Here is a 21,974-nt window from a genome sequence, read left to right as displayed (position 1 = left end):
CAGAATCCTGTGGGAAGGAAATAACATGGAAAAGGTCCCTTAGGTTCCTTGGGTACACACCAAATGTGCTTCCTCCTTTCATGTTTCTGATTTAGGCTGTAATTAATGTAAAGGGGAATGGCGGGGTAAGAAGATGCACATTTACGAAAGGTGGCTACTTTTTTTTTTTTGTCTTTTTGCCTTTTCTAGGGCCGCTCCCGTGGCATATGGAGGTTCCCAGGCTAGGGGTCTAATTGGAACTGTAGCCACTGGCCTACGCCGCAACCACAGCAATGCAGGATCCGAGCCACATCTGTGACCCACACCACAGCTCGCGGCAATGCCAGATCCTTAACCCACTGAGCAAGGCCAGGGATGGAACCCGCAACCTCATGGTTCCTAGTCTGATCTGTTAACCACTGAGCCATGACAGGAACCCCAAAAGGTGGCTACTTTTGCAGCAGTTCAAATCTACACAACGTGAACATAATATGATCAAAGAACCAAGAAGGCCATTCCTGGTCATGATGCAATGCCCAAAAGAAGGAAAAAAAAAAAAAAAAGAAAGAATACAACTGCACCGTTTGGGTGCATGATTTATCATCATAGAAGGCAAAACACATGATCAGAGGAACAAGCAGCTCATGCTAGAATAACGCTGTGGTGAGACAGGCAGAAATGTTACTATTTAGCGAAAAATCATAAAGTAAATGCCAGATTTTCTCAGTGATGCTAAGGTTTTTCACATTTGTACACATAGCTATAACTATACTACTGAAAATCTTACCAGAAACATAACCTATCATAACAAATCTGAAAAATCCTACCTAATCTGTTTCTTTCCCAAGAAATGTTTTATAACACAACATGTGCAGATTGAAATGTCTTAGTTATACATCAGTCAAGTCAAAACAGATTTAAAAGGGATGTCGGCAGGAAGAGGGTTAATTTTTCAGTGGATATGAGTATAAAATTTATATTTGTATTAGTCATTTAAAATTCCTTTTTGGGAGTTGCTGTGGTGGCACAGCGGAAATGAATCCGACTAGGAATCATGAGCTTATGGCTTCGATCCCTGGCCTTGCTCAGTGGGTTAAGGATCCATCATTGCCATGAGCTGTGGTGTAGGCTGCAGACCTGACTCAGACCCCGAGTTGCTGTGGCTGTGGCACAGGCTGGCAGCTGTCACTCCAGTTTGACCCCTAGCCTGGGAACCTCCATATGCCATGAGTGCGGCACTAAAAAGCCAAAAACAAAAAAAATCCTTTTTATAAACTGTGTATTTCTATTTTCTAAATCGATTTTCATTGGAATGTCTTTTCTGTTGATTTGTAAGAGCTCATGATAAATTATGGGCATCATCCTCTTGTTATTAGTGTCTTAAATATTTTTTCCAATATGCCAATGATCTTTTGATACTGTTTAAAGTATACTACCAAAGAGAATTTTGTTTTTGGTTTTTTTGGGTTTTTTTTTTTTTTTTTTTTTTTTTTTTTGTCTTTTTGTCTTTTTAGGGCCGAGCCGAGTCTTCCACCTACACCACAGCTCATGGCAATGTGGGATCCTTAACCCACTGAGCTAGGCCAGGGATCAAACCCGTACCCTCATGGTTCCTAGTCAGGTTTGTTTCTGCTGCACTACAATGAGAACTCCCAGAAATTGTTCTTTTTAAAAATTGTGTGCACTCAAATGTATCATTTTTCTTTTATAATTACATAATACTTTACACGAAACTAAGATCATAAGATAATCATAAATTGCTTTGCAATGTTCTTAATTTGATAAGTGAGACCTTTTCCCATGTGGTCAAATATCCTCCTCTGATGAGATTCTGAATGGCCTCACAGCACTTGACCAGATACATGCGTATAATTCAGTTAACCAACCCCCTCCTGTGCAGGATTTCTGGTGTTTTCTGCAATTTAATATGTCATTTTGGAAGTATCGCTGTACATACGTTCATGTGCACAAATGCTTTACGTCAAGGTTCTAGAAATGGACGTGCTGCCATGAGCCACTTATGTTCTCAACTGCCACATATTAAAGCAACCATTTCCAAACTCTACCATGGGACGTGTTAAAAAGAATTAACTAAATTGATAGCTTAACATACTGTTGCTATGCTTAGATTGTTTGCCCTTTTTTCAGTCTTTTTTAGGGCCTCACCCACGGCATATGGAAGTTCCCAGCCTAAGGGCCGAATTGGTGCTGCAGCTGCCAGCCTACACCACAGTCACAGCAACATGGGATCTGAGCCGCATCTTTGACCTACACCACAGCTCATGGCAACACCAGATATTAACCCACTGAACGAGGCCAGGGATCAAACCCTCACAGACACTAGCTGGGTGTGTTCCTGCTGAGATACAATGGGAAGTCCTAAATTGTTTAAATCATGAATGTTGCTTAACTTTAAAAAATTCACTAGCTATTTGAATTTTTTTTCTCTTGTGAATTCTCTCTTCAGTCCTTTTTTCTATCTCATATCATAATTTTACATAAGGATCAGCAAGGGCGCTTCATAAGGATCTGAAATAAGCTAACCCCTGATTACATTTACAAGGGTTTTTTTTTCACATTTTGTCTTTTACCATCTCCTGGCAAAATGGTAATTGGCTCAAGCTGATAAAATATGAGAAGACATTTTCCAGATGTTTCTGAGCAAGAAAATTTCTCACTCTTTCTGAGAAGTCATCCAAGGACTTCTAGAAGTGACCCCTTGAAGGAGGAAACAAGTGGCGGCTGAAATTCTAAGCAGCCAACTGTGACCACAAGGGGGAGCTACACTGAGAAGGACGATAATCCGAGAGGGGGTTTGCTGCTGGGTGAAACACACAGTTCCACTCGCTGTCAGGCTCAACAGCGTTTTCTTTTTCTCCTGTCATCCCTCTCTCCTCCTCTCTTTTCACCTCCCTCCCTTTCTTCCTCGTTCTCCTTTTCTCCTTTCCTGTTCCCCTTTCTTGCAACTGAACACACTGCATGTGATGCGACGGCATGTTTTGAGAAACAGAAATTGTCAACATGCAGACAGGGAGAGCTACTCATCTCTGCCTTTACGATGATTCTTTTGCTACTGCTACACTTAGAAAGTCTCTCTCTACTTTAAAATCAAATGTGTGCCCACAAAAATGAATTCGATTTGTGGGAGTTCCTGTCGTGGTGCAGTGGTGAACGAATCCGACTAGGAATCATGAGGTTGCAGGTTCAATCCCTGCCCTTGCTCAGTGGGTTAAGGATCCCACGTTGCCATGAGCTGTGGTGTAGGTCGCAGATCTGGCTTGGATCCCGCGTTGCTGTGGCTCTGGTGTAGGCCGGTGGCTACAGCTCCGATTGGACCCCTAGCCTGGGAACCTCCATATGCTGCAGGAGTGGCCCTAGAAAAGACAAAAAGACAAAAAGACAAAAAAAACAAAAAAAAAAGAATTCGATTTGTTAAAATGTAAGCTCTGTGGGGGCGGGAGGGGGGGAGACTCAATCACCAACAGGAGAGAGCCTTTATTTCACCACTACTTCATGGATGGCAGGACATTACGTCTACTCTTGGAGATTATCCATAATTAAAGATGCGTGAAATGCCCACTAAAGCTCTGGCTTCTTTGAAGTACAAATGAGTTACTAGCTATGGCTGATGGATATGACAGAAGAAATGTTCTCCTCGGATCCAACTTATGTGAGTCAGGTATTAAGAAGAGTTACTATTGGAAATCTTTATGAGGCTGTCTCCTCTGAAATAGTGGTGTAAAAAACCACTGGGAAATAATCAGGGAGAAAATATACACACCCCCAGCCCCCCTCCGCCCACATAAAATTACTTGACTGGCACAAGGCGTGAGCTACAGGAAAAAGCGTATATTCTATACATTTTAATAGACAAGTCATAATAAATGAGCAGTTTTGTACAAAGTCAGAGTCACCATAGCTTGGATTCAGAGAACAATCAGCCTGCTTTTCAAATGAGCACCAGTGTTAGACTGTCTATAGACAGTTCTTTCTGTCTGTGAACCGTGGATATAGTTTAGGATCATCAAAATCTAACCCTTCTTTTTGGTCTTTCTCATCCATCTCAACTGGCTTGTGATCAATATTGCATGGAACTCTTCTATCGCTGCCCTCCAGGTCTCCTTCTGGAAAACCCAAACCCAAAATCCAGCTGAAAACGTCATAGACAGACATCCTGCTGCCCTCAACCTTGAAGAAAGGAAGGTGCACCAGCGACACAAAAAGGGTAGAAGCACTAGAGCGTTGGTGCTGCAAATGCCTTCCAAATGTTCGCAGCCTTTCTTACTGCAGAGTGTTTTGCTTCTGTAATTCCCTCTGCTTGCATCTCCTCTCCCTGGACTTTTTCTTCTTAGGGTCGGATCCTTCTCAATCTTTACGTTTCCCTTGAAAGTCACCTCCTCAGAGAGGTCGTCCCTGATTTGCCTTGGTCTGTGCATGACTGTCCCAACTCAGCCCTTCCTTCCCTTCGTAACAGTTACACGCTTTGTAATTATTTGTTGTTGTTTTTCTTACTCTTCTCTAAGAATGTGTGCCCCATAAAGACAAGGAGTATTTCTGTTATATTCATCACTATGCCTCCAAAAAGTGCCTAGCAATAAACATATGCGTTGAATGAATGGATGCATATAGGCTTGATGAAATGTCTTTTATACTACTTTTTTTTTTTTTTGCTTTTTAGGGCCACACACATGGCATATGGAAATTCCTAGGCTAGGGGTCAAATGAGAGCTGCAGCTGTCAGCCTACGCCACAGCCACAGCAACGCGGGATCCAAGCCGCATCTGCGACCTACACCACAGCTCACGGCAATGTTGGATCCCCAACCTGCTGAGCGAGGCCAGGGATGGAACCTGCGTCCTCATGGATCCCAGTCAGATGCATTTCCGCTGTGCCACAACGGGACCTCCCTTTTACGATACATTTAAAAGAAGACTTGCTTATCTGTGAAAAAGACCCCACGGAAGGGCTCAAACCTTAGGCTTTAAGAACTGCCTTAAGAGAAAGAGACCAGCCCGTCCTGTTACACAACAGGGCAGATGAGCCAAGCAAATTACGGAGCGTTCAAGGAAGAAACACGTGGCAGCTGCCACGGAGTTCTCAAGTCTTAATGGAATTTCAAAATCCACGTTGATGGCCCTAGAGCAGCCTAGCATGACGAGGCATCGACTTGGAACGCTGTGGCCAATCTGCCGAGGAGGAATCTGAAGCGTGACCAAGTCTGGTTTGCAGTGGATGTTTCATTCACATTAAAGGAATTTCACTGGAACCTAACCATGCATCTTAAAGAAGTTGGCTCTGAAGTTCTCGCTGTGGCTTAGCAGAAACGAACCTGACTAGGATCCCTGATGACACGGGTTTGATCCCCGGCCTTGATCAGTGCCTTAAGGATCTAATGTTGCCGTGAGCTGTGGTGTAGGTCACAGACACGGCTCTGATGCCACATTGCTATGGCGGTGATGTAGGCTGGCAGCTGCAGCTCCAATGAGACCCCCCAGCCTGGGAACTTCCATAAACCTCACCTGCGGCCCTAAAAAAAAAAAAAAAAAAAAAGGTTTTGTTCTAGCTATGAAAATGTGGATATTCTAAATTAAGTTCCTAATACCCTGTTCATCCCAGGTGCAGGATTTTTCATGAAAATATCCTCCTCTGTCTTTTCTTTCTCCCCTTCCCTTCTCTTTTGACAGAAGGCAACACCTCCACGTCACTGCTTTTTATCGAGCAGCCAAGGAAAATGTGACATGTGTTCTATTCGTCTTCTCTCCTGGAGCCAAAGAAGCCAAGAAAGAGCCCAAGAAAGAGCTCAGAAACCCCACTGGGCATTATTCCTTTTTCCTACTGGGCCTGTGAGAATAATCTAATCCCTCCATTACTGGAATGAGAGCAAAGAGGAGGAAAAAACCTCTAGTCTAAGAAATTTGAATTCAATTATACAAAAACGGTATCCTACTTTTCAAATGAGCAAAAATCAGCTACCAATGAATGAATGAGGAACCAGCTCTTGGTTCCATCACCTGGATGAAGAAGCTATTCAGACGCTCCAGGCCAAGGGCGTCTGAGCAGATACTGTGCTTAACGGAGTTCTGGCTTTAACTCAGCAGCTGATGGATATTCTCTAAGTCCCTCCTCTTCCTAGGAGGCTGTCCAACAGATATCCTGTTCTTCCAAAAGGGCAGAAAACTCTAGCTTCTTTTCCATACTTCTATCCGGTCCAGTGAGCCACCACATTATGACAACAGGACTTTGGTAGCTCAGAAGAGTCTCTAAGCACCCAGTCTGTAGAGGCATCCTTCTTCTTCTTTTTTTTTTTTTCCCCCTTTTTACAGCTGCACCTGTGGCACATGGAAGTTCCAGGGCTGGGGTGGAATCGGAGTGGCAGCTGCCAGCCTATGTCACAGCCACAACAGATCTGAGCCTCATCTGTGACCTACACCACAGCCACAGCCACACGGGATCCAAGCAGCATCTGCAACCTAAGCCATACCTTGTGGCAATGCTGGATCCTTCAACTGAGCAAGGCCAGGGACTGAACCCACATCCTCATGGATACTAGGCAGGTTCTTAATCTACTGAGAGGTTTATCTTCTTAATCAAAAACCAAAGAACAAGTTTTCTGGCATCATCACATTCAGGAATATATTTATTTGTCCAGACTAAGACTACAAAGGCCATAGCTCCTTGACTTAGCCTGCAAACAAGAGCTATGGAAAACTGTCTTATTACTAAGTCCTTTGCTTTGAATCCTGGGTTTTCTTCCTCTTCCTAGTAAGTACATTGTTAATGTAGCTTTAAGTCAATTGTGATCTACAGAGAACCTCATGTGAGGCTGTTCCTATCGCAAATATCCTTTCCTGCCCTCATGACCTACATGGGCCGTCCCATTGATGTGACCTGCTCTGGTCAATGGCATCTAAATGCATGTGACCTGAACAACTTGAAATGTGCTTCTGTGGCCAGCCTGGTCCTCCTCAGCTTTTTCTGGTACCATGAGAAGAACATATCTCGGGGGTCCACTCACTTTAGAAAATGGGCAACACATGGAGCCAACCTGTACTCATCCTATGGCTGGAACGGGCTCAGCCAGGGATGGCCAAAGCCTGGATGCAGCAGGAAGAAATAAATTCTGTTAGAGCCACTAAGTTTGAGAGTGGAGGGGTGGGCTGCATAATGTGCTCCCCTCACGAGACATCTACCTCTCAGACCCTGGACCCGGTAAATGTCACCTAAGGTGGCAAAAAAAAAAAGGACGCTGCAGATATGATTAGATTCAGGATTGCAAGATGGGTCAGTTATCCTGGATGATCCGGTTGGACCATAAATGCGATCACATGTATCTTTATGAGAAGGAGGTGCTGGGAGATTTGAAGACAGAAGAGGAGATGGCATGTGACGATGGAAAAAGAGATGAGAGCCACAAACCATGGAATTCTGGCAGTTACAGAAGCCGGAAGAAGCAAGGAAGGGACTGTACCCTACAACCACCAGATAGAGCGTGGCCTTGACGACACCTTGATTCTGGCCTCACTGAAATGGATGTTGGACTTCCGGCCTCCAGAGCTTGAGAGAACACACTGCTGTTGTTTTAAGCCACCAAGTTGGTGACAATTTTTATAGAAGCCAGAGGAAACCACAAAAGGGACTTGTGGCATCGTTATTATACCACTTGTCAACTGACACATCTCCAAACCAACAACAATCAATGCTACCAGTATCAACGTTCATAAGAGCAGACACATAGTCCTTGTCATGGGAGAGGCACTTATCAAAGTGTGTTAAACGTGTGGTCATTTAATGCTCACAACCACCCTATAAGGTGGGTCCTCTTTCTTCTGTTTACAGATGAGGAAACGGAAGGACAGAGAGCCCCCAAAGGTTCATCTTGTAAGTGCTGGAGCTGCAATTGGAACCCAAGTGCCTTCAGTTGACTGAAGCCAAGAACTACCTGCTGGTCAGGCAGGAGTAGAGTCTAGAAGTTGCAAAGAAGGTAGGGATTGTTCAATGCTAGCAGCAGAGTTAAAACTTAAAGGCTTCATTCCCAGTTGGGAATAACTCATGCCTATTCATTATTCCATGTGTTGCCATTAAGATGGTACCGCAAAAAAACCAAATACATACATAGATAAATACATAAATAAATAAATAAACAAAATCAACACCCTGACAGGTGAAAATATCATTGCTGGCCATTTTTCTTTTCTTTTTTTGGGTGGACTGATTATATTTTCCCTTCTGCTTTCTTGTTAGGTATTTATTTCATTTCTTTGCAAGGGTCTTTTGTATATTTAAAGTATTTCTTTTTTTTTTTTCTTTTTTTTTTTTTTTTGCTATTTCTTGGGCCGCTCCCGCGGCATATGGAGGTTCCCAGGCTAGGGGTCTAATTGGAGCTGTAGCCACTGGCCTAAGCCAGAGCCACAGCAACGCGCGATCCGAGCTGAGTCTGCAACCTACACCACAGCTCACGGCAACGCTGGATCGTTAACCCACTGAGCAAGGGCAGGGACCGAACCCGCAGCCTCATGGTTCCTAGTCAGATTCGTTAACCACTGCGCCATGATGGGAACTCCCTAAAAGTATTTCTATTCTGCATGTGCAGAAATGAAAAAGGTAAGAGTGGAAAGCCACTGTCTGCCTTTCCATAGAGAGAAATGGCATGCTCGAAATACATGGAATAAATAATGAAACATTTCCCAGATCCTGTTGAATATTTCATAAGCTTGTTTTTTGGGTAGCAAAACTTTAACGGTCCAAGCAGAATGTGTTTACATGTGCCAGGAGTTCCCATTGTGGCTCAGCGGAAATGAATCTGACTATCATCTATGAGGACACAGGTTTGATCCCTGGTCTCGCTCAGCGGGTTAAGGATCCTGCGTTGCTGTGGCTGTGGTGCAGGCCGGCAGCTACAGGCTGGGAACCTCCATGTGCCATGGGTGCGCCCCCCCCCCCAAAAAAAAGAAAGAAAATAATTAATAAATACATATGCCACGACAAAGATCATGAGTGATTTCTTGACACACTCAGTTTTCTTGTCTTTTACATACATTTGCTACAGTAAGGAAAAAAACTAAAGTAAACTTCAACACCAGAGAACTTCTACTTAAAGCACATATATTTTATTACATACCCCAGAGGATATTAGCATATATTCTGTAATCCATAAAGTGCCTGGGCTTAATGACATAGGTGGCAAAACTATGTACTTTGGAAAGAGCCTTTAAAAAAAATCAGTTTAGGAAGTCCCCTGTGGCGTGGCGGGTGAAGGATCTGGTGCAGCCACAGCCGTGGTGTCAGGCGCAACTGCAGTGCAGGTTCAATCCCTGGCCCCGAAACTTCCACAGGCTGCAGGTGCAGCCAAAAAATAAAGTCAGTTTATACAATCATCTTTTGGGGGGAGTGCTATTTTACATTAAATATCAGCACTGCTACTAGGTAGTGAATGCCAGTTATAGTATTTTCATCACTGCCTCTAACAGTTGTCACTCAGCTACTTCCAAAGGGATCGGAAGAAACTTACACAAAAGGTACAGAGACAGTAGAGCTACCCAAGTAAGGCCAAAAGGAGGACAGGTAGGTAGTGGGGCAGGGGTGTCAGCGGGAAGGGGGACAGTCACCCTTGTAACCCCCAATGAAGAACGGTTCCTGCGTTTGAGTACACAGATGAACCTCCGAGCTTTCTGGCAGCTACAACAAATGGGAAACGGAATGAGTTGCAAGGGTTTTGTTATTTAATAAGGTTGGTAATTAAACACTCCCTGCTCCCAAATATGCTTTTAATTTTTAAACAATAATTTTTGTCGAGGAGGAGGAACACTTAGTTGCACGGCAGTGATGGGATGGTATTTTGTTTGGCTGTGCTGTGCCCATCTTCTCCTGCTACCTGTGTGAGGTGGTTTTCCTCCACACAAGCTCTTGGTGAACATCTGTCCGTAAGCGCTGTGCTCTCATTGGAATCTGGGATGGCAATCCTCACTGAATTGTCCCCAAGTTTTTAATTTAATGTAAACACCTATTCATCACAGTCGCCACTTCCCCTTCACTAATTAATTCCTTAGGAAGAGTCAATCTCTGGAGCTTCTAGCAATTAACAAAGAAAACTGCCATAGAAATGCAGCCATGTTTTTTTTTTTTTTTTTTTTCCCTTCCTTTTTTTCCTTTCCACCTCCTATTGGGGCCAGACTATGTTGCCATGGAGACAACAGCTGCTGGGTTAGGAGTGACAGGTCTCAAGAGAGAAGCGTCTTGGAAAAGGAAGATCTCAAGTTAAAAAAAAAAAGTGGTGAGGAAAACCAATGCAAACCCTTTCACGAAGCATGGTGGGGAGCTCAATCAAAGGTGCATTTAAGCTAGCAAAGAATAAAAGAAGCGTTTCCTCCTTTCTTTCAACGCACATAGGAAATGTTTTCCTTCCAAAGGGGAACAGATTTCTTTTAAGCAAATCGCAAGCATATGTACATATCTAGGCATAATTATATTTTAAAATTGGGATTCACACTGATGCACCAAATTGGTTGCCTTAGTAATGAGATATCACCCAGGCAACGGATTTGCTGCTCTTTCAGGAGAGCAAATCATCTGCTTCCAACTTATGGGGGAGCAGGCTGGGGAAGGGGTGGCAGTGCTTTTTTACTGGCAGGATCTGAGAGGAGATAAATAAGAAACAGATTATTTTTGACATGTCGTCACTATTTTCCAAATATGCTTTTATCTTTTTTTATTCAGCACTAGGTTGGGGGGAGGAAAAGGGTGGGTGGGGAAAGAGAAATGGGGGGAGGAGGGAAGAGACAGAAGTGGGGGGGGGGAGGAAAGGAGGGAGAGGGGAAAGGAAGCCCTGTCGTTCCAACGTCAGATTTCTGCTGAAGCATGTTTATTATGCTAAAGGGGCTTTGCATCCGTCAATATGCAAATGCTGAATGGCATCAGTTACAGGCTTACATTGCCAATCAACAGAAGTTTTCTTCATAATAACAAAAATCATCGCCTTGTACAGAGCACTGTTATTGTAGCAGCACCGCTCAGTAATGCATGCAGGTGAAAGGCTTCAGCATTCGATAACCATTTACTAAAGGTCTTTTGGAGGATAAACACGCCTTGGTTTCTTCATTAAGAACAAACATCCTGGAGTTGCCATTGTGGTGCAGGGGAAATGAATCTGACTTGTATCCATGAGGATGCGGGTTCAATCCCTGGCCTTGCTGAGTGGGTTAAGGATCTGACATTGCCATGAGCTGTGGGATAGGTTGCAGAGGCAGGTCGGATCCCGCGTTGCAGTGGCTGTGGTTCAGGCTGGTAGCTACAGCTCCAGTGGAACCCCTAGCCTTGGAACTTCCAGGCGCCACAGGTACAGCCCTAAAAAGCAAAAACAAACAAACAAACAAAACCCCAGAACATTACTATTTCTATCATCTAGGGGAGAGGTACTGGGGGCCTAAATCAAAGCAGGAGGTGAGATCCATGAGACCTTGACACAGATCTACTTAAAACTTGAAGACTGATCACACCTTTTCTCCTCAACTTTTCAATGGGATTTCCACCAAATTCGGAAAGGAATATGGCAGAACGGATAATCCGATATCCTTGCTGCTAGAGAAACGCAACAAGCAACCCCAGGACGTGGAGGACCTGCTCAGGGGTCGATATTGGACAGGTCAAAATAAAAAATACAAGCGGGAGTTCCCGTCGTGGCGCAGTGGTTAACGAATCCGACTAGGAACCATGAGGTTGCAGGTTCGGTCCCTGCCCTTGCTCAGTGGGTTGACGATCCGGCGTTGCCGTGAGCTGTGGTGTAGGTTGCAGACGCGGCTCGGATCCCGCGTTGCTGTGGCTCTGGCGTAGGCCAGTGACTACGGCTCCGATTAGACCCCTAGCCTGGGAACCTCCATATGCCGCGGGAGCGGCCCAAGAAATAGCAACAACAACAACAACAAAAAAGACAAAAAAGACAAAAAAAAAAAAATACAAGCGATTTGACTTGTTGATATGGATGTGGACCAATAAAAATCTCTGTATGTTTCTGGGTAAGTGTAACTGGGTCCAATTATCCTGGAAAACAAATGGGCAATTTTCAATAAAACTAAAAGCATGCAGACCCAACCACCTAGCATTTGCAATCTGCAGTATGTTTCCTAGACGTGCGGCACAAAAGGTGTGGTCTGGGGAACCTGAGCAGGGCTGAGACCCTGTCAGGGGACCCTCAAGACACAAACTAATTTCATAAGAGTACCAGGAGCTATTTGTCTCTGTAAGTCTCATCCTCTCTGGAGCCTACACTGGCGTCTTCCAGAGGCTATATCCCATATGAGGAGACCGTCACTCCGGATGGAAGGTGTGCCTGTATCGTATATTCTTGAATTTTCTACGATGACCTCTTTGGGTTCTTCAAAATTTGGGAACGGCTGCTCTACAGAGACTTAACCACTTGTAGATAAGGAAATATGGATGAAAATGTTCCCTGTGGCATTGCTTACGATAAAAAATTGAAAAACTAGGCAACTGTTGTCAGGAAAATAATGACTTTTTAATAAGAAATAGCATAAAGGAGTAAAAGTAATTAGATTAGAGCTACAATGATGAGCCTAGAGCAATAGAAAAAACATGCCAAGTGAAAAAAATCAAACTGCAGAGGCTTTGTAAGTATAATGTGGAAAGAGTACTGTAAGTCAGAGCACAGCACGACAAAACCAGACCCATCCAATCAGAGGCTGCCCAGCAGTTACTCATGAGGAACCACGTCAGAAAGGGACGTAGTTGACCTGGGCACTTTGAGAAGACAAGTCCTGGGCTAGCTCTTTCCGTCTTGTTAGATACACAAGGGGAAGGCTAGTAAATATTTATGAACTTGTGATAAAATTCACGTTAACGCTAAATTTCATTCTGTCATCGTGAGTTGCATGGCTGCCATGTCTGTTTGCTTCCTAATTCTCCATATGGCTCTTTTCTAAGAAGGGCAAAGAACTCTCCTGTAACACTGAAGGAGCTGTTTTAGTAATTGCAGGGACTAGGACTAGTTTACACTTATCATGGAAAACAAGGGTTGCTTGAATATTTTGGTAGAAAACTTTGTCCCCCATTTTGGTCAGAGGAAGTTTATTTGACCCACTAGCCTCAGTGGCAATTAACCTGCCATGACATCAATGATCCGGCTCGAAGAAACTCAACCGGCTCAAAGAAACTCAACCTGTGTAGACGGTTTATGAAATAGAGATTAAGATCGGGCCTCCCTATCAATGGACTTGCAAGTAAAATGAGAATCTAACCGAGTGGTTCTCAAACTTTTTGGGACACCTCTTTCTTCCAAAAAGCCTTCTCTCCCCAGCTCGGGTAGGTCGGTCTTCTCCGAGCCCACCTGGCAGTCATCACCTACCCAACTGGGTCACAATTACTCCACAGCCCTGGTTTGAGTGCTAACCTATCTCCCTCCCGACTGGGTTGTTGGATTCCTCTAGGTGGAGCTGGTCTTGTTCGCTGTACATTCCTATTCAGTCATGAATGGACCAATCCATGCTTCTTACCCATTTTAAAACGCACAGGAGTGCCCTTCTCCCACATATCCACACAACGCTGCCGTGTTGAAAAGGACCCTTCTACCCGATTCCTCTCACTCTTGCTGAAAAGACATATTGTCAATGACCATCATTTGATCAAAGGCACATTTTTCTTGATTTCTTTCAATACTTAGCCAAGGCCAGGCAGTGTATTTTTGACCATAAATGTTCCCCCTGAATAAAGCGGTGGGTGGACTGGCATTGGAAACAAACTCTTGCATCACAGAGCAAGGCCTCCCCCACCCTTCCTGTAATTCAGCCTAGGTTCTGTCCAGAGTCATCCAAACACCTTCCTCCACCATCACGGCTCAAAGGTCACTTCTACCAAAACAAATGCAAATCTCTTCTCCTGGAGCATGGATTCTCAGTAAGAGAGAGTCACCAAGCGCTTCTCATTACTGTCTGTACCTATGTCAAGAGCTGATTCACACCGTTTCATACAGGAAACTTCAGGGTTTCCTTCCAGCTGTAGTAAAGATATATCTTAGGGCACATACTCAATAGTGAATGACTCAGACCTCCCTAGTGTCTACCAAGGTCATTTAATCAAGGAATTTTGCCAAGTCACAGTCTTCTTTCTCTCTGAGCGGGATGTCATCATCATCTTTGGGGCTGGTTTTATAAATCTGTCCTCAATACAGTGTGAGTCATACCTGTTTTTTTCCCATAAGGAGTGCCTACTGAATGATGCCGCTGTGGAATAAGTGACTAGTGGTGAAAAGAATGTGACCAGGGAGTTCCCTGGTGGTCTAGCGGTTAGGACTCAGTGGTTTCACCGCTGCGGCACAGATTCAATCCCTGCTCTGAGAACTAAGATCCCACATCAAGCCACTTTACTCAGTGGCAAAAAAAAAAAAAAAAAAAAAAAAAAAAAAAATTATGTGCAAAAGCCTGGATGACTGGGTTCAAATTCTGTCTGGGGGATTCACTCTTGGCGTGACCTCCAGTACGTCACTCACTCAGCTACTCAAGCAGCTTAAGTTCCCTTTCCTATTAGATGAAAATGGTAACAGACACTCATTCACAGAGATCTTGTGAAGATTCAGTTAATATATGTAAAGTGTCCAGAATAGAGCCTGCCACTCAGGAGAGATCAGCTACTACACTAGTAGGTTTTTTTTTGTTTTTTTTTTGTTTTTTTTTTTTAATATTTGTTGTTGTTGTTGTTGCTATTTCTTGGGCCGCTCCCGCGGCATATGGAGGTTCCCAGGCTAGGGGTCGAATCAGAGCTATAGCTGTCGGCCTACGCCAGAGCCACAGCAATGCGGGATCCGAGCCGCGTCTGCAACCTACACCACAGCTCACGGCAACGCCGGATCGTCAACCCACTGAGCAAGGGCAGGGACCGAACCTGCAACCTCATGGTTCCTAGTCGGATTCGTTAACCACTGCGCCACGACGGGAACTCCCTAGTAGGTTTTTTACAAAATTAACTTTAAGGGTGAAAGTGATCGTTTTCGTATGAAAGCGAATTATTTCGCCTTTAGTCTGAGAAATAAAACACTCGATTGGTTTCACCAAGAAGCCGGCGAGCTTTGTCTGAAAAACGATGGGAAAGCCCCACGGCTTCATGCCACTTCTTGACACAGTTTCAGAATAAACAATACATCCGGGAAGAGGGGCTGATGAAGAACTCCCCCAGCACAAGGCCGTTTTCAGCTCATGATGCTGGTCCCACGTCTTCTCTGGCTGGTTTACAAAATTATGATGCTCAGACCTATATTAACCTTTGAGATCACTTACAATTAATAGTCATGACATTACGCTCGGTTTCAGAATTTACCATTTTCGTTGTATCTTTAGGCTTTAATGAGCCCCTTTTAATTCTTTGCCAGATCCTTCCTGTGACTGGGGCTATAATATAAGCCAACAGTCAGAATGCAAAATGTAAATTTAGCATATAAATAAAGAACAACCAAATACTAGTAAATTGCTAATTAGGATAAACCATCCAGGGCCGTCTTTGTGATACATGAGCTGCCTTTAAAACACACTTTTTGAGGATGACATGAGAATCATAATTAATATGATAAAGACTAGAGTGTTCCCATCTCGAGAGTGCCTTAGCTCCTATCTCTAACCATGTGTGGAAAGACATTTCTAAGTCACCTGGGAACCAGGAACCCAACCTACACATTAGGTGACGTTAACGAACTATGGTTAATTTTTTTTTTTTTGTCTTTTTGTCTTTTTAGGGATACACCTGCGGCATATGGAGGTTCCCAGGCTAGGGGTCCAATCGGAGCCACAACGGCTGGCCTGCACCACAGCCACAGCAATGCCAGATCCGAGCCGCGTCCGCAACCTACACCACAGCTCATAGCAATGCCAAACCCTTAACCTACTGAGTGAAGCCAGGGATCGAACCCACAACCTAATGGTTCCTAGTCGGAGTCATTAACCACTGAGCCACTATGGGAACCCCGGATTCCTTTTTAAAAGCACCAAACCAAACACACGCATGTCCTGCATCCTCATGGACACTATGTCAGGTTGTTAACCTGCTGAGCCACAATGGGAACCCCTCAAATTTTTTAAAATAACCTGTTTTTGGGAAAGAGGAAATCTAAACACAAACAAGTACAATCTCCTATAAATACAGCAAAAGTGGTTCTCAGAAGAAATTCCATAGTCCACTATGAACAGCTGTGAAAGGAAAAAATGCACAAAGTGCCCAGCTCCAGAAGTTGGAAAAACATAACCTCCTGTTTACTGCTTCTCTCTCTATTCCAAAAAAGAAGGAACTGATGAAGATGAAAAGCAAAATTAATAAATAAGAACAAGGAAAATGGTGGAATGAATAAACCAAAGAGCTGGTTCTTCAAAAACAAATAGTAAAATGTATCACGAACTAAAGTTGATCAAGAAAAGAGGGTACCAATTAAATACACAAAATAAGAAATGATACAAAGGGATGACGAAAGATACAAAGGGAATGAAAAGAACCTAGAGATTCCTTCGGTCAAGTCTGTTCAGTTAAATTTGAGAACCTGAATGATTTTCAAAGAAGATATAAATCCCAAACTGATCTAAAACAGACCCATTCTTATGAAGAACTAGAGAAAGTCGTGGAAGAGTTTTGCTCCAACGAATGCCCTCTCTTCAGCAAATTCAATTTGAACAATGAACTCCAATGTGATTTAGACTATTCCAAAGTACATACAAAGAAGGAAACGTGGCCGTGTCATCTTGCTCAGACAAACATTAACATCGACCCTGAACTGATTAGGAGAATTCTCTAAATAGTTCAAAAAGAAAAACAAAAAATCACGTAAGCATCTGCATACCTGTTAAGACGTAATTCACCTTAATTCAACATGTATTCTTAATTTTCAGAGTACTCTTAACACAACTGGAATGGGCAGATTCCTCCTCAACGTGCTCCCATGCATCTGGCTCCATCAGCGTCGTCATAAATAGAAACCGTTAGAAGCATCTCCATTGACAATTGGGAACTATTTCAAGAATGCCCAATATCAGCACCCCAGGAAATTTCTCCAGGGGGCTTTACAACAGTGTGGGCCTCCACCCCATAATATGGCTGCTAGTCTGAGGGCAGGGACCCGGTACAGCTAATCCTCTTCTGAGAACAAAAAGAAATCTTCCCGTGTGCCATCTCAAAAGGACACTGGAGCGTACGGGCTTCTGTTATGTCCTTTCCCCAACATCACACACAGTGTACCTAAGATCGCTGCTGAGTCATTGATAAAATCAGGTAGCCCTGTGTTTGTGCAACAGTCACACTATCAGTTTGTGGGTGGAATGCCAAACTATTGTTTTTTGTTTTTTGTCTTTTTAGGGCCGCCCCTGTGGCATATAGAGGTTGCCAGGCTAGGGGTCAAATCAGAGCTATAGCTGCTGGGCCTACACCACAGCCACAGCAATGCGGGGTCTGAGCTGCCTCTGTGACCTACACCACAGCTCACGGCAACACCGGATCCTTAACCCACTGAGCGAGGCCAGGGATCGAACCCACAACCTCATGGATGCTAGTAACTGCTGAGCTGTGACATACTCCCAAACTATTGTTTTGAACTAAAAAAAAGATCATTAACTACTCTACCATTTCATCTCGAACTCTCCATCAAATTAGAAACAACTGCGCATCATTTTCGCCCACGTTCCGAGCATCTTATTTCACTAACTTGAGGTCTTCTCCTCCTTTCTCAGTGCGACACTGCCTCTTCTCCTTCACGTCTTTCCCACACTTTCTCCACCACTCATTCCCTTGTTCTCCTCTGAGATTGCAAAAATTTTGCAATGACCTAGTAATCAAACTGCTACCAACCTCGCATCAGGAAGCCTCCTGACAAGCAAATATAAACTTCTGGGGACCTAGTGACCTAGGAAGCTGATGGATCTGAACATGAGGCTTCTGCAGTTCCCTTAAAAACATGTCTGTCGTTTCACACAAGTATAAGAGGAAACTGCCAACTGATTTTATTTTATTATTTTTTAATTTTTTTGTCTTTATTTAGGGCCACACCTGCAGCATATGGAAGTTCCCAGGCTAGGGGTGGAATTGGGGCTGCAGCTGCCCGCCTATGCCACAGTTCACAGCAGCGACAGATCCTTAACCCACTGAGCAAGGCCAGGAAACAAACCTGCATCCTTATGGATACCAGTTGGGTTTGTTACTGTTAAGCCACAATGGGAACTCCAACTGGCAACTGATTTTAGATTCGAGCTTGACTATGGACCCCACAGGTCACGTGTCATGGGTGCTACAAGCTTCAAACGCCATTTAGGACGGAAATAAAAACCCGAAAAACAGCATGAAGTGTGGAACATATCACGGAGCAGCATGATTTAAATTTCCAAAGGGCTGGAGGCTCTTGCTGCTGTGGAATTCATGAGTTATAACTGTGGTCTCAGGATGACCACAAATTGCTTGGAGGAAGATGATTAGAGCCTTAAGATACTATTTTAAGAAAGAATATTTATGTTTAGCAGCTTTCAGTAGGCAAGACAGGAGGGGCCTTGATGTCGTCCTTGCAACACGGCACACTGTAAAGGAGAAATCTATGCCTAGAGCTATGATCAAAGCCATGTGATCTGAACTGAACCAAGTATATGCCCTAGTGACCAATTAAGATCTCTGTTTGTAAATATACAAACTCATACAACCCAACAACAAAACAAACAACCAACTGAAAACTGGACAGAAGACGTAAAAAGATACTTCTTCAAAGAAGACATATGGATGGCCAATAGCAACATGAAAAAATGCTCACCATCACTAATTATTAGAAAAATGCTGAGGGACCACCTCATATCAGTCAGAATCTAACAGGTCTACAAACAACAGGTGCTGGAGAGGGTGTGGAGAAAAGGGAACCCTCCTTCACTGGTGGTGGGAATGTGAACTGGAATAGCCACTATGGAGAACCATATGGAGGTTCATCAGAAAACTAGATGTGGGACTAGCATATGATCCTGCAATCCCACTCCTGGCCGTATATCCAGACAACACTTTTATTCAAAAAGATACATGCACTCCTATGCTCACTGCAGCACTATTCACAATAGCCGAGACATGGAAACAACCTAAGTGTCCACTGACAGATGAATGGATTAAGAAGATATGGTACATATATATAATGGAATACTACTCAGCCATAAAAAGAAGGAACTAATGCCATTTGTGGCAACATGGATCCAACTAGAGATTCTCATACTAAGTGAAGTAAGTCAGAAAGGGAAAGACAAAAACCATATGATATTACTTATATGTGGAATCTAATATATGGCACAAACAAACCTATCTATAGGACAGAAACAGACTCATGGACATAGAGAACAGACTTGTGGTTGCCAAGGGGAAGAGAGAAGGAGTGGGATGGATGGGGAGTTTGGGGTTAGGAGATGCAAACTATTACATTTAGAATGGATGGGCAATGACGTCCAACACAGCACAGGGAACTATATCCAATCTCTTGGGATAGACCATGATGGAAGAGAGAGGAGGAAAAGAATGTGTGTGTGTGTGTATATACATATATATGTGTGTGTGTGTGTGTGTGTGTGTGTGTGTGTGTGTGTGTGTGTGTGTGTGTGTGTGTGTATATATATATATATGACTGGGTCAAATGTGTGTGTGTATATGACTGGGTCACTCTGCCGTACATTAGCAATTAACACCACACCGTAAATCAACTACACTCTAACACAAATAAAAATAAAACATAACGTTAAAAAATCTGTCTGTAATCAGTTACAGAAGCCCTTGAAGAAAAGGCCTAATTCCCCCAAATGAAAACACGATTCACGAAAACACCAATGTGTCTCACAGGTGGGCCAAGAAGGCCATTCTTCAAATCCATTGACTTATCCCAAATGTATTGGTAATGGGCACACCTAAGATGCATTCTCCTCATGCTTTTCCATTTCCCTTTGAAAATCCTTCTTTTTTTCTTTTTAGGGCCACATCTGAGGCACATGGAAGTTCCCAAGCTAGGGGACAAATCAGAGCTGCAGCTGAGGCCTACGCCACAGCCACAGCCACACTGGATCTGAGCCGCATCTGCGACCCACGCAGCAGCTTGTGGCAATACCGGACCCTTAACCCACTGAGCGAGGCCAGGGAGTGCACCTGCATCCTTGCGGAGACTGTACTGGGTCCGTAACCCACTGAGCCACAATGGGAACTATATGAATTCGATTTTTAATATCACCTTATATGATGATTTTGATCTTGCCTTAGGATTCCCTAGGATGAGAACATGCACTTAAAACATGCCCCAAATACGGGAGTTTCTTGAGAGGTTCCATATCCCAGTCCTCTTCTGACACAGCAAAATATTTTAACTAAATGGGTGCGAAACATTAGAGAATCCTGATGTTTTGTAATGCATTTGGTGTGATCTTTTCATTAAAAATCACTTCACTGTTAACCACGAGTTCACAGTGAAAACTATAGCCTTCTTTCACCATCTCCTCAACCATACAACAAATAATGTCTTCTTTTCTGGGAATTATTGAGTACAATGTATAGAGGATAGATTGAAAAAAACCCAAGTGAGGAAGGTACAGGATGAAGATGGAAAAAAGCAAAAACGGAATTGGCCTGGACAGCTCTGCCTCATGGCACTTAATAACCATCATTATGCACCTCGACCCTGCCCTGTGTATGTTTGCTGCTGAGCTGACTCATGAAGTCTCAGTGTCTCCTTGCTGAAAGCTGTAATTCTGTAAACTTTAGTTTCTTCAGTGCTGTCCAGAAATACCACCTTATTTGATTTCTCATTCAAACGTGATGTAAAGAACATACACGCACTCCAGTGTCCAGAGTGTGTGGCTCAGTGAAGCAATTGTGTATTGCCAAAGGGAGGGAAGAAGGACCTTCAAAAAAAATCCGTGGAGTTCCCGTCGTGGCTCAGCAGTTAACGAATCCGACTAGGAACCATGAGGTTGTGGGTTCGATCCCTGGCCTCGTGCAGTGGGTTAAGGATCCAGTGCTGCCGTGAGCTGTGGGGTAGGTCAAGGACACAGCTCAGATCCTGTGTTGCTGTGGCTGTGGTGTAGGCCAGTGGCTACAGCTCTGATCAGACCCCTAGCCTGGGAACCTCCATATACCATGGGTGCGGCCCCAGAAAAGACAAAAAAAAAAAAAAAAAAAATCCTACTGGCTACATGGACTCATTTCTTTTCATCTGATGGTGTGTCTATGACAACCAGGGCTTCTTATAAAATGATTTTGTCCCTAGAGGCATACTTGATTTTACTGCACTTCATAGACACTGAACTTTCTACAAATTGAAGGTATGTAGCAACTCTGCCTTGAGCAAGGCTATCAGAGCCATGTTCCCAATGGTATTTGCTCACTTCTAGTCTCTGTTTTGCATTTTAGTAATTCTCATATTTCAAACTTTCTCATTATTATTCTATTTGTTAGGGTGAACTATGATCAGTGATTTTTTTTTTTTTTTTTTTTTTTTTTTTTTTTTTTTGCTTTTTAGGGCCACACCCAAGGCATGTGGAAGTTCCCAGGCTAGAGGTTGAATCAGAGCTACAGCTGCCAGCCTACAGCAGGATCCGTGCCCTATCTGCAACCTACACCACAGCTCATGGCAATGCTGGATCCTTAACCCATGGAGCAAGGCCAGGGATTGAACTTGTGTCCTCATGGATACTAGTCAGGCTCATTACCACTGAACCACAATGGGAACTCCCAAAAGAAAAGTATATTTTAAAACTATAAAAAGATTTATACTTTTTTCACCATTCTACATGAACTTGTATTGCTATAACTTAAGTGCTAGAAAATCTGTAAAATTCCTTGAAACCTAGATATTTCTTTAAAAAAGATATTTCCAGGCATTCCCATGTGGTGCAATGGGTTAAGGAGCCGGCATTGTCACTGTAGTAGCTGGGGATGCTGCTGTGGCGCGGGATTGATCCCTGGCCTGGGAACTTCCACCTGCTGTGGGCTTGGGGGGGAGGAAAAAAGATACTGCCAGC

At 43.7% G+C, this 21,974-nt stretch overlaps 1 protein-coding gene across 10 annotated transcripts in view; it reads right to left on the bottom strand.

Moving 5' to 3' along the window:
• The window catches only part of MYO1D (myosin ID), a 368,579-nt gene that overhangs the window by 183,402 nt on the left and 163,203 nt on the right, over nt 1–21,974 (bottom strand). The window lies entirely within an intron of this gene.

Source organism: Sus scrofa, chromosome 12, assembly GCF_054392235.1.
Source record: "Sus scrofa isolate SSC_HxYL_T2T_F1_AM1 chromosome 12, Sscrofa_HxYL_maternal_Yorkshire_Landrace_v2.0, whole genome shotgun sequence".
Lineage (NCBI taxonomy): Eukaryota > Metazoa > Chordata > Mammalia > Artiodactyla > Suidae > Sus > Sus scrofa.
The sequence above is the reverse complement of the archived record's forward strand: the minus strand, read 5'-3'. Positions and strand labels throughout refer to the sequence as shown.